The sequence below is a fragment of the Agelaius tricolor genome, unplaced genomic scaffold (assembly GCF_023055355.1).
Source record: "Agelaius tricolor isolate 1412-34295 unplaced genomic scaffold, bAgeTri1.0.p SCAF_14, whole genome shotgun sequence".
NCBI lineage: Eukaryota > Metazoa > Chordata > Aves > Passeriformes > Icteridae > Agelaius > Agelaius tricolor.
In genome coordinates, this window is record NW_027269274.1 from 11,547,345 (window position 1) to 11,561,091 (window position 13,747).

The 13,747-nt window shown below is 44.8% G+C and overlaps 1 long non-coding RNA gene across 1 annotated transcript; it reads left to right on the forward strand.

Annotated features, from left to right (window-relative positions):
• The first annotated feature begins 1,616 nt into the window (after positions 1-1,616).
• On the forward strand, positions 1,617-13,348 carry LOC139595686 (uncharacterized). The gene is made up of 3 exons (XR_011681091.1): positions 1,617-1,667; positions 11,511-11,835; positions 12,984-13,348. It is a non-coding gene; the product is annotated as an uncharacterized lncRNA (long non-coding RNA).
• The last annotated feature ends 399 nt before the right edge of the window (positions 13,349-13,747 follow it).

The following is a 13,747-nucleotide window of genomic DNA, read 5'->3' on the forward strand; positions in this document are numbered from 1 at the left end:
GGGTAGGAGGCAGGTGAGCTGGCTCATCTCTTTGGGTAGGTGCCTTGGGTGGGTCAGACTTTCTGCTCAGTTTCTGCATCCCAACAGTACTGTTTACCAGTGTTATTAGCAGTGATACATTATAAATTATTAACATTTGGAAGAGGCTTGGATTTATTTGTAGAGAGATGTTCTGGGCAAAAGAAGGATAAGTCGATTTTTTGTTTGTATTGGGTTTTTTATTGGTTTTAGGTTGGTGTTTTGTTTTAGGTTGGCTTTTTTCCTAACTCCCCCTTTTTTTTTTTTAATTTAGTTAGCTAAGTTTGAATCAATACTTTGACTCATATTTTAAACAGCAGCACCTAGGACCTCACAATTTCTGCCAGCAGAGCATTTGGCCCTCTTCTCTTTGCTGTGCTGCCTCCCTTCTGAAAGGTAATGTGGGATATATTGATCCCAGCTTTTAGGACTTGTTCTATTTCTGAATCCAGATTGCAGTATAAAGTATAAACACCATTTTAAAAGGAAAGATCTATATTAGAATGACAAAGAGAATAAATTAAAGCACTGTCCTGTCTCTCTGGTCTGCAGGCAGTTGTTAAGGAGGGAATGCCCAGTGCTGTCTACCTGAATGATGCTTTAGAGTCTCCAGCATCAGGAGACTTCAGTGAGCACAGTATTGATTTTTGTTCCTTCATTAAGCTTTTAGCTTTGCAAATGGTTTTCTCTGAAATCATTAACAGTGCAATGTGCAGCATGAGGGTGAAACAGCTCTGCTGCTCTGCAGGTACCATCTCTGATCCCTTCCTTCTTCCCTTCCTCTGTTGGACCATCATCCAGCTGATGCACCTGCAGGAGAGTGAGCAGGAAAGGAAGTGAAATTGCACACCAGAACGGCCTCGGAACTGGGTGAGGAAGACCAATTTTTCAAGAAATTGGCAATGCTTTAAGCTTTCTTAGTGGTTGTGAGCCTAGGGTGGGAGAATTGGCACACAGTCAAGGGCTGTGTCTGGGTGGTACCTGGCTGTGGGTGTGGGGAGGCTGTAACAGCTCAGTGGGGGCTGAGAGCTGCCATCAGCATCTTTATTCCTGCTTGCACAAAGAATCTTAGGTAAATTCAGCTATCAGGTAAGCTCAGATTTTCTTACCTCAAGACTGAAGACAGTGCAGTGGTGACAGGGAAACATTGGAGGTCTGTTACTAACATCAGACACATGTTTGCTTGTTAGAGGATTAACACAGCTGAAGCAGTAAATCAAGATGGTTATGGTTGTTTCAGGTTTATCCAGATACTTGTTTGATGGGATCTGCTTGCAGACAGGAGCATGTCACTGCAGACACAGCTTGGAGCAGCTCTCTCCCTTCCCTCTCCATGCCTGGCTTCGTGCTGTAAGGGCTGACCCTCAGCCCAGGGGAGTGGGAAGGCTGCTGCAGTACAGGTGGATGCTGTGAAGCTGTGAGCCTCTGGGGAAGATTGCAGAGACACCCACTGGTGTGCCCAGGCAGGGAGGGGATGGTCCCAGGGGAATGGTCTCCCAGCTGTATGGAGGGAAGGGTGTTTGTGTCTTTGGCTTTTGTCTGTGTGCATGAGCCCAACGACCTGAGTGCTTCAAGTCTAATTATCCTGTTTCATTTCAGGACAGGACAAGGAGCTTTTTGCCCTTAGCACTCCTGACTTTGCTGCTGTGGTGAGTTCCTGGCAGATAGGGATGTCTGCCTGCCCTGTTACAGAAGGGAGGTGGATGTGATGTGGTCACAGAAGTGACAAGTGCCCAAGTCCTAGCAGCTTCTGTGTCACCCAGCCCTCATGGTTATTTCAATGTCAGTTCTTCGTGGGGAGGAGGGCTGGAAGGGACACAGAGATATTGTCTAGTGCTCTCTGCTGCCCCAAGATGGAGTCAACTTGCTCAAAGATTTGTTTTGGTGCAGCATAGCACAGGATGGGCTCTGCTGCTGTGACCAGCACTGCCTGTCCTCCTCCCACCAGACCCTGTTGGACTCCTCCTCTGCAGTGCAGGGCATTGCTGCTCATAGGAAGCTGCAGCTCCCTCCTGTCTCTGTGCTGTGCAGCCCTTTTGGGAATACTGCAATGCCAGAGCCCAGTTTATTTGCAGTAGCAGGTCTGCAGTCATGCTGTTTGGTCTGTGTTGTGATCCTTCACCTAAACCAGTAACTCACACACACAAATAGTGTGTGTAGAGCTGGAACATTTGATTTGTGCTTTGATTAAATTTTTGTCTCCATCAAGGCAGCTCAAATAAGAGGCAATTGCTTTCATGGCTAGAAAGTTTCCCAGGCTTGCTGTTAGTGAGTGTGATTCAGGAAGAGAGCAGTCTCCCACCTTAGCAAGCAGCAGAGAAGAATTTTCTTTTCTGTGGTCTCCTCCCTCCCCCCGTCCACTAGTGTGTAAAAACCTTGAGTTTTGTGTAAAGTTGTTAAACAAGCTTCTAGGCAAAATAAAAGATCAAAAGGGGTCTAATTAGTTGCAGTCTGCTTAGGAATTGTGGTTGTTTACCTAGTTTTATAAATTGACACTTTTAACATTAGAACTCAAAGCAAAAGCAATGTAATTATTCCGTGTTTTTGAAGCTTAGGTTTAATGTCTTTATTGAAAATTGGATATTTCTGTGGCATCTCAAGATGCTTTATTCTATCAAATCTGGAGCAAGTAATTTTTCATTTTGGATTGTAATGTGGTATAAATGATAAGGGCCTGATTCAGAAAGCTTTTTTCTGTCCCCCCCCCACTGGCAGCCTGACGAGAAAGCTTCGCAGTCACCTCACAATAACCCTGAAGATAATCTAGGGTTTGAGTCTTTGTGAAGCTGCTTGCTCTAATACAAGGGAGAGAGTGAGATTTCTGAGCTCTTAGGTAGGGTGCCCGAAGCTAGCTTGTCATCACAGGATTTTCAGCTCTTTTCATATCTCTTACCAGTTGTAGGATGCCAAGGCAAAAATGTATTTCTCCTATAACCTTTCTGTGCTGTGATCACGTCCCTGGCAGTACTATGTGCCTAATTTAAATCTCAGAGAAGGTAGCAGGTAGTCGAATGGAGAACATCTGGTGATTAAAGCAAAGGAGGAATGAGAGAGAGATGAATTCTGTTATAAATGTTTCAGTTTTGCTCTGACATGACCTGATCATGTGTCTTGTTTCCCAGTCTCTGATCATTTGGACGTACCATGCATGAGTCAATTCCACAAGGTAAACCTCACTAAATCTGACCTCAGTAGCTTAGAGCAGCATGGATAGAGGAGGGGAGGGTCCTCATGAAGTCGTGTTAGGGCTTGGATATGTTATCAATTTTATTTATACTGTGCAGGACTCTAGGACTCCATTTAGAACCAGAAGCTGATGCTGCTGGTATTTTACTAATGCAGAGGAAGTGATGCCTGCCCTAAGACCTAGCCACCCATCAAGACAAATGGCAAATAAAGGATTTGTGTGAGGGTGATTGCAGGAAAGAGTCAGTCCCTCCGTGAACTTTTAACTTTTTTTTTTGGTGTTTATCTAAAAGTTCATGCAAATTGAGGTGGGTTTCTTTGATCTGAGAACTGTCTTTTGTAATTTCAACTGCTCCCTGGCTTGTGTCAGAAATACTGTGAGTGGGGTCTCCCCGGGGTTTTTGCACAGCCCTGGTTTTAGCTGGGCTGGGAGGGACGTGAGGCAAGACTTATACATCAGAACAGGGCTTGCAGTAAAGAAATTTTTATTGGCATATTTTATATTGTCCTAATTCAAAAGTTTCAGTTCCTGATGATCATTCTGGGCACTGGTTCAAAGTTTCATTTGCGCTTGGCTCAGCTCAGATGCTGGAGGAAATTTTCATGATGGGAGACAGGTCCTTTTCCTTCAAAAACAGAACTTCTCAGTAGATGGTAGGATTGGATAAGAGCTTCCTCTGAGAATCCAGAAGGGATTTGCTTGAATTTTTCTAACTCTGCTTCTCTGACACAGTGTGGTGATTAGAGGAGAGCTTTTCAAGTGTCCCTCTGAGAGCCTGAGCATGGTCTGGCTGCTGCCACCTGTGGGGTTTTCAGTAATTAGAGCTCACCAAAGGAAAAGCTTGGTACATCCAAGTATTCTATAAAGGTTTCCCTGAGAGAATGGGTCTTTATTCTTTAGTAACCCTAAATCTTTTTATTGGCTAACTAGCAAAGAGGCATTGATTTCTGAGGCTGAGACAGCTGCTTTGTGGCAAAGGTTCAATTATTCTATGGGCATGCTCTATATGGACTGTGTGGCCATACAGCACAGCACAGTCCAAGGCCTTTTCCCATGTGCTGCTTACACGATGCCCAGTGCTTCAGTGGGGAGAGGCAGAGCCCAAGAGCAGCTCTGTGAGCCACTGCAGAGAGTGATGCACACAGCTTAGGGATAATGTAACACCAGGCTGCTGTGAAGGGGAGTTGGCCCCTCTGTCCCACCCAGAGCCAGAGGAGATGGATGTTCTCCCTGGCTGTGTGCTGGGTCAAGGACTCAAACACTGTGGAACCACCCTGTGCTGTAAGACTCATTGTTGGGAGGGTTTGTGTCATGCAGAGCATCACCCCTGGGAAGCTGAGTTTGGACAGCACAGAGCAGCTTGCATCTGGCTGTCACACTGCCCTAGTGGTCATTAAATAACACTTCAGTGTTTCAGAGCTCAATGGTTTTGTTTAAGTATCAAATAAGGATTTTATTTCAACTGAATTTAGCTTAATCATCTGGTTGTGTGGCTGACTTGAGTAGGTGCACTGAAAGTCTGCTGAATTCCCAAAATACACGAGTGAAAATCCTTATGATTTCCTAAGCTTTACAAATCAAGGAACTGGAGTGATGGGTTTGTGATCTGCAACTGAGGAGCATGAATGTGTGCATATGTTAGAGGCAGGAAACCAACACTTCCACCAGAACATGCAGCTGCTTCTTGGGTGGGGTGAATGCAGTCTGTGCTTTTTATTTCATCTTCCCCAGGTACCTTATACCAACATGCCCACTCTAAAAGTTTCCTTTAGACCTGTGTGATTCTTCCTTTTTTTTCTTACTCCTCAGGAAGTCTTGTAAATTCCCATTCTTGTTTAACCCCTTGGAAACTCACCCAAATTGGCCAATGCACTGTACAGCTTCCCTTGAGTCCACTGTATTGCCTCTAGGTAATGCCTGGTGCTTCACTGTCAATCCAGGAATTTCCAGGTTGTACATCACCAGGTAGGTAATAAAGAGAGAAATTATTACCTGAACATGGGGTTACAACTGCACATTATTGAGCTGGATTAAACATGTTGTTGTATGTTTTATTGCCATATTTTGACTACCTACAAGCTAGAGCATTAATCATGTAATTAAATAACTTATGATTACCTAAAAATGCTCCCCTTTCAAATGGCTGTTGCAAATTTGTCATCTGCTTATTGTGATTCATTAAATATGTTGCAACTGGGTTATAATCTTCATTAGTTTCACAGAATAAATCCAAAACCAAGGATAACCCTTTTTGTTTTCACTTAAACAAGCAGTCGTGGGTGTTGACATAGGTCTCCTTCACCAAGAGAAGTTTTCTCCAAAACTCACTTTCAGTGCTTCTGATTCTTGAGGGTTTCCTAGGTTTCAAGAATAAGCCTCTCAAGAGCAACATTAGTAGCATACAGAAAACAGGGATTGGTAAAATAATATTAACTTCTATAATTTATAAGCTTGATTTCAGATTCTTTTCTTTTGACCATGTTGTTTTCATTCATCAGAGCACTGGGTTTTAATTTCCTTTTAACTGACAAATTTTGGAATCAGACAAGATACGTTTCTCTGATTACTGCTGGACAAGGCTTGTGGTAGAGATAGTGTCTTTTATTAGATGGAGCAGCATGGTTGGAGAGCTCAGGCAAACCTTGAGGCACACCAGCCCTCCAACTCTGAACAGAAGCTGTCAGTGCTGAGCTTATGCTGAATAAGCAGCTGCTTGGGGTTAGATCTGTGTGAATTAGACCATCTCAGAGAGGGGAAGGTGGTGAGAGTGGGTATCTCTAGGTCATGACAGCGACTGGGAAGTGCTGCCAGGTGATTTGTAAGCATGGTCTGGTACACAGGTGAAGGGTGGCAGAATTGTACAAGGAAGAGCCTTGTTGTGCCTTGAGCATGGGCAAGATGTGTTTCTCTTGAGTGATCTAGTAACAACATGAACAGGAAAGTTCCTATTTCATGCTTAGGAGTGTGTGTCCTTCTGAGATTGCTCAAATGCACTTCAAATTTTCTTCCCTGTTAATCTCTGTGGGCTTTTGCAGGAAGCTGGAAAAAAGGCTTCTACATCTACAGCTCCTTTGCTCTGACAGAGGCAGAGTAATCTTCAACATGGAAGCTCAAGCACTGTCCCTGGGGTTTCAAGCCCATGGAGAAGGTCATATATGACTGACAATGCAGAGCCAGTGAGATCTGCTGTTCTGGGTTTGTCAATTATTAGCCTGGTCTGACAAAGGTTCTGCCATGAGCATTGTGGTAACTTCTTAAGTTGATTGGGAGCTATTAAAGAGTGATAAAAATCAGATATTTCTGACCATGGTGATCAAAGGAGGAATTCAGTGATAGTACAATAGGTGCTTGGAATTCTCTGGGCATTGCCATCAGTATTGTTTAATGACCCAATGCTATGGCTATGCTGGGTAAATAGCAGCTTTGGCAAGAATAGAGAAAAGAAGTCCTTAGGACACAGGGGTTTCAGAGCAGTGACATAATTCATTGCAAACTGCCCACTGTCCTTGGACACTGGTGGCTGCCATATTGTGACTGGAATCCTCATTTATTCAGAAACCTGCAGATTTCCTCTCTCAGGTTTCACACACATTGCTTGTGGTCTAAAGGCAACAGTTCCACCAGCTGAGCTGTCAAAGGTTTCTTTCTGTCTGAGGTTATACATACACATATTAAAAGCTGGGGTCAGGTGAATTTTGCCTAATAGGTTTCTGAAATTTCCTCCTCCTTTAAGAACAAGGGTAATTTAATGCTCCTGCCCTAATATAGGAATACACTGATTTGGGAGCACAAATCCTCCACTCTGCCACACTGTGAAGGGCTTCAGCAGCCTGTGCTAAGAACTTGGGAGCTCAGCACATGGAAGGTGTTGAGCCAGAAGCTCAGTGAGTAGGGCCCCAACATCCCATGGAATCCCAAAAGGTTTTTTACCCTCATTCCTCATTATCTTTCACTCAAAACTCATGGGCACCCTCACACTGCTTGGAGTTCACAGTGGTGGCTGGGAGGACATTGCCTTCCTGCATCTCAGGCCTTTGATGCCTTGAGTTCCCCAAATTCCCTGAACCTGCCATGCCTTGGAGCTGTGTGAATCTCCTTGTTCTTGCTGACCAACGACCAGCAATTTCCCAGGCATCAAGTACATGTGTGTGTGGTATCGAGTCATTTCTTTGGGGCTATTGTTTAAGGCTTCAAACCATGGAAGGAAACTGGGAGCCTGTTTAGATGTCACTAAAGGTCACTGGCTATTTTTATAGATTACATTAAAAGAAACCAAAACTGCACAAAAAGAATATTGAGGTTGTGCAATCAGGACTTTGAAAAATATTTTTGCTGCCTATCACAAATCACTACAAAGCGTATGCAAACTGATTTTTCAGGGGCTCACAGCTTGGACAAAGGTGGATTACTCTTCCTGTAAAAAATTATTCCCTGACACCACTGTGACCTTCCTGCCAAAATTTAAAGCAGAGCTCCAAATGATAGCACTGAGACTATTCAACCAAAAGCTTGCACGAGATATCAGCTGTTTGTTGTTTTTCCTCTTTTTTTTAACTAGGGTAAAAATCTTTCCTGTAGTAGATGAACTTCATTAGCTGAAATTTTCACCCTGAATTCCAGCAGGGCAAACAACCAGCATCAAAAGCTTTAATTCAAAAGATTAAAGTCTGGCAAAATTCTAAGCAACCTGAGTCTTGTAATAGTGAGTTTTGTGCAATGTGGTCAGCATATCAAAGGGAAATACTTTTTTCTGTCTGTTTTGATTTTGATGTCATTCCATCAAACATTTAACTGGTAGACACAGCATTAGCTCCAAACTCATTTTGAAGAAATGAACATTAGTCTGACATAAAAAATTGGGCTGGGAGCAGATTAGATGAGTGCCAAATGGTGGGAGAGATTTTAAAAAGGGGGCTTTGCAAACTGTGTCCCTGCAATGAACAGAATTGTTGCAGAGCAGAAAACAGACCTTGAAGTGGTCTCTGGTGGAAGGAACAGGGCTTGTGTAGCACAAGGGAGTTTACCTACATAGCAGCCTCGAGCCAGGAATGCAAGTGCTTGGGAAAAGGAGGTCAGGTTGGGACCAGGGCAGGTCTGGCATCAGAGTGAGGTGGGCACAGGGAGGTGGACTTTGACAGTGTGGTGCAGCTGAGTGGTGGCTTGATCCAAAATCCTGCCAGCCTGCTGTCCTGGGGGAGCAGCAGGGCAATGTTCTGGTGGCTTAGAGGCAATTTGTGAGGTTAAACTGGAGGTTAGGAGGTGACATTGGGCCCCATGAAAATGGGTCAAAATGCTAATATGTACATATACAAAAACAGTGCAGGCAGGCAGCAAGCTTCTTGAAAAAACAGACTTGCAGTGACCAGACCTCAGACACCATAAAATAAGGAATAACCTTTGCTAATTCTCAGCCATTGCCCCTGCAGAGTGTTGCAGGCCAGAGTGGCAGGTGGGACTTACTCAAGGTCTTATCTTGAGTCAGAGCACAGCTGAAGGTTCATTCCGAGGTTCATGGTCTCACTGCTGGAACAGGCTGCCAGGAATTACTGGCAATGTGTTTGGTTTTAATCTTTGCACTGTTCTCCGGTGAAGTTCTCCAGGCTGAAGCGCCTGGAATTTATCTCCAAAATATTTTGGAGGGGAAATGTGATCATAAAGCTAAAGCTTTGGGCTATGCACACTTCCTTTCAGGCTCCTAACAGGTTTGAGAGGGGTAAGTGTTAGTAACCTGCCTCCTTTGTTTTTTGACAAGAAAAGTAATTTAGAAAAACAAAAACCAAAAAACCAAAAACCATTTTAATTCCTCACACTGAGTTCATGTCAGCTTTAGCTTAACTCAACCCACATTGCAGGAACCTTAGGAGGCATTTTATGTTTGTTAAAATAGGTTTGAGTCTCTTACTGCTCTTATGACTATGTCACTGACTGGGGCCAGCAAAATCCTGTCCTTGGTGGCAAAAGTGAGAGAAAGCTGCTCAGCCCCAGTTCCAGGTTTGCTGAGCACACAGCGTGCCCAGCCTGTGCAGAAGGCCTGAGCCTCCAGTTCCTGTCCAGCTCCTGACACACAACCCTGTGCTTCCTCTCCTCTATCTCTGGAGCCTTGTAAGACCCTTCCTCTTCCCAGCATATCAAATTGCAGCTGTCTCAAGCTGACTGGCAGCAAATCGCTGCTCCCGAGTCCGCCCTTGAGTTTTTTCCAAGCAGAAGGAAAAGGCTGAAAGTTCCCAGTTTCTGCAGTCCCAGCTGTCCCAGCGAGCTCATTTCTGCCCTGCTGAGAGACACCGGGCGGGGTGAGAGCCTGAATGCAGCCCGGAGCACCCTGTCAGGTGGGCATGGTGCCTGCCTTCCCCAGCCTGACGGGAACAGACAGGGACAAAGGTAAGCTCCAGGCATGAAAAGGCTGCTTGTTGCAGCGTTTCATGGCCAGTGAGCATGACCAGCCTTCAGGGCTAATTACCAAAGGAGAGAGAAGTATGTTCTTGTCAGCAGACCTACAGGGTTACTATTTAATGAAGCAGATATGCAGGTAACTTGTTCGGTGAGCAAGTGACTGACTTGTGTCCGCAGGGATGTAGGCGTGTGTGACAGGACACTTCAGGTGGCTTTCAGCCCTTGTCTTCTCTCTGAGTGCATTTGGGCACAACTCTCAGCAGTCACAATCTGTATCCCATTTCCCTCCTCTCCAGATTTTCCCCTCTACCTTCTCTGCTCTCCTTTTACCTTTTTTCTCTACAATTGTATTTTTTACACCCCTAGCACTTCTTGTGTATTCCATCCTGACCTTTCAGAGCTCTCCACCTTATTTTTCCTCTTCTCTTTTTTTAATTACTGATGCTGAGCAGCATTGAACAGTGGTGTCATCACTATTTCATCAGGCCTGCCCAAGTTCCTGCCAGTGGTTTATGGAGCATGTGTGAGCTTGGGAAGGGCCAGTATCCTCCATGTGCCTCATCAGGGTCCCCTGCCGATGTCAGTTGCTCAGCACATCTGTCAAGTGTTACTTGTCCTCTTCTTGGGACTGCCCGTGGAGGTGTGCAGGGGACTGTGAGCTCTGCCAAACCCTGGTGTGGTGCTGGCAGGGTTACAGCCAGACTCAGGATGTCTCCATGCTGCAGGAATCTTTGTATTGCTGTGTAGGCAAAGCCAAAAAGTTACTTGTGTGTTAATCCAGTGCCTGTGTTGGTCTCTGTAAAAGAGAGATGGGACAAAACATGCAGGAATTAATCAAATGGTGGTTTGGTTTTTTTCTGCCTCAGTCAGTGGATATGAGCAGATTCAATGGCTCTTTCTGAGTCCTAAACTTGTACTCCAAATTCATACAATACAGTCCATCCAGCATCACCTCTCAGACTTGTCCTGACTTCTAGACTGAGTAGGTATCACTAGGGAGGAGTAGCAGCATCTACAGTACAATACATCTTACAGATTGTTATGGGAATTACTCATTTACTTCACTGCAAGCTATATTTTGACCTGATAGCAGCAACCCTTGGTAGATGATCTTTCTAATACAAAAGTTGATTAGTACATGCATATTAGATAGTTATGAATCTCTTCTACCAGCGTCCCTTGTGTATTTACCAGAAAAGATAACTGGATTGTCAAAATTTCACCTGTACCTCCCATGGCATTGGGATAAACATGCCAGTTGAAAACTTATGAGACTGCAGAGATTTTGAAGCCCAACAGCCAAGGTGTGTATGGGGAGCACAGACTGCAGCAGGGAGGCTGGTGCAGGTCAGAAGTGAGATGCATTAGCAGAAACTCTGGGACAAGACCATGTCTGTCTGACAACACCATGTCTGTCTGACCCAAGTCTGCTGTCCGTGACCTGTGGCCATGACCCTTTCTTTTTGTAGGAAAATATGACAATTTGAAAAGACATTTTGACTTGCATGTTCCCTGGATTTTTTGCTCTTTTATCTGTAGAGAATGTTGGGTTTTTTTCCTGGAATATTAATCAAAAATGTATCTCAGGAAAAAGTCAGCCTTCCTTTTATTCTCCTTTTTGCTGCACAAACCACTTGATATGAGGCATTGATTTGTTTTGGGATATAGCATGAGCTTGGCCTCAGTTCAAGACTGCAAAAGTGGCTGCTACCCACAGGAGAACACAGGGCTGGGACAAGACAGTCAAAGCTGTGCTACTGCACAAGTGTTGTGAGTCCTGGCCTCTTGCTCTGGACTGCCATGGACAAAGCAGTCCTTGCTGGCTCCAGGACCTGCCACTGAGCACTTGAAGTGACACCAGAAAACACATTTCTTTACAGCTGTGCTGCTTCACCCTCTCTGCTTCTACCAGCAGGTTCCAGGCCATCTGTCCCCAGGGAAGGAAGGGTCCTGGTGACCTGGCAGGGGACATGGAGCTGCTGGCTGTCACAGCACCAGAGGAAGCAAGGAAGGATGCAACAGCATCACAAGCCGAGGTGGAAGAAGCAGAAAAAGCAGCTGCAATGCCAGAGGCAGAAAGCCTAGAGGGGAAGGTGGTCATTCCTGAAGGAGCAGCAGCAACCGTGGTGGGAGCATCAGAAAACCCAGCAGCAGAAAGAGTGGCTGAAGCATTTGCCAGGGCAGCAGAAAGAATTGCAGTAGCAGAAGTAGCCAAGGTGTTGCAGTCAGCAATAGCTGAGGTAGGCACTCCTGCAGCCTCAGGTGCCTGATGGGGTGGAGGGGCTGGCAGTGCTCACTCCCCTGGGCTGGGCTCACAGATCCCAATGGCATGGGAGGCTGCAGCTCCAGCTCCAGAGCTAACCCTGACCTCTCAGCCTTAACCTCAGTGTGCCTCAGGTGGATCAGACCATATTTATACTTAGCATCAATCAATGGGATGAGATTTTTATTTTGGAAAAATTGAAAGCAATGTCCAAAAAAAAAAATCCCTGTAATTCCTGCTGAGAGTTTGTGTTCTTTTCCCATCTGGTTTCCCTCTGTCTTTTAGATGAGCTTTTTTTTCATGATAGCGGGCACTTTATCACGCCTGGTATAGTTAAGGTTACAAAGCACTCTCCATTCCAGCCCCGCTGGCCACATGCTCATCCTGTTCTAAAGCATTCATATTTGGGGATCAAAAAAGGTCCACGCGTGGTGTTTGCTCAGCCGAGAATTTTTATTTGACATTTGAGCAATTATGCCTTGTGTTGATCGTGAGTTTGCTGAGGGTGATAAACGCACTTTTCCCATTTGAAAAACCTGTCTTTTAACATTGACGATGTGGTGACAGATTTTCAGCAGGGATGGGAGTTGGATTTGCCAGGGCTCAGTGCCCACTCTGAGCACCAGATTTTCAGCTGTGTTCAGCACCCAGCAGCTTCCCGTTGGGTGTGAGGCCTTTGGACATGTTTGTTCCCATGTGTGGAGCTCGTTTGAAGAGCTGCCTGCCTGCAGCACCACTGAGCATCCACCTCCTGCTCTCAGGAAAATCTGGATCTCATCTCCTGGGCTCTGATTTCATTTTGGTGTGCAGGGTCAGCTTACCGCTATCACTGTTTCTTGGGCTCAAGAGTTATCCTGAGCACAGGGAATTTCTATAGGATATCTTAACTTATCCCTCAGCTTGGGCAAGTGGCTTCACTCAGGAAGGGCTTCTCAATGTCTGTTTGAGTTTTGGTGTCTGAGTTTTAGTGCATTTTTACATCTTGTGGAGATCAGCTGCATTTAGGTACATGCCAAAACAATTCTCTGAATCAGCCTGTGAATAGGTACCTTTATTTTTAAAATCAGCAGTTTGCTTTATAGTGGCTTTTCCAGTGCTCATATATTTCTTCTCTTGACTTTTCAGCTCAAAGGGAAGAGGAAGGACATGTGGATAAAGCCAAGGAACGCCACTCAGCAGGAAGAGGATTGGATGAAAGAGGGAGAGGTGAAATGAAATGGAGAGGTGATGTTTTGGGTCATACTTCCTAATGGCTTGTACCATCACTCCTGGAATGCAATAGGGCTGCCAATCACATCTCTTTTGTGATTCATTATACTGTTAAAAATAAATATATGGCACATTCTGCATGCAGTAATGTTGAGGGTCTGTCAAAGGTCTTTGTCTTCTGGTTTTGTGAAAGGCAGCTCTGCATCTGTTCCTCAAAGATGAGGGAGAACAAAATGTGCTGCTCATAAGGGAAAACATACTACAGGCATGAAATTACATTCAAAAAATACTTTCCTAGAATCTTAGAATATCCTGAGTTGCAAGTGACCCACTAAGATCATCAAAGTCACCTCCTGGCCCTGCACAGGACACCCCCAAGGCTTAAATTTACATTAAATATGCAGTCAAATTTTCATGTCTGTAGGATGAGAGATGGTCCATGGGAGCACTGCTAATGTGAAATAGTTTCAAATCCTAATAGAGCAGGTGCATTTACCAGTCAATCCACACTGCTCCAACTCTCTCTGGCTCTCAAGTGGGTTTCTTGCCTAGATGGGAATAGTAGCTATGTTCTTTTTTCTTTTTTCCCTGATTCTATTTATTCATATGAAGCATGGAATGGGAAAGGTGTCTTCATCCAGACTGATAATGGTGTGATGCAAGAGGAAGTCCAGAAGAAA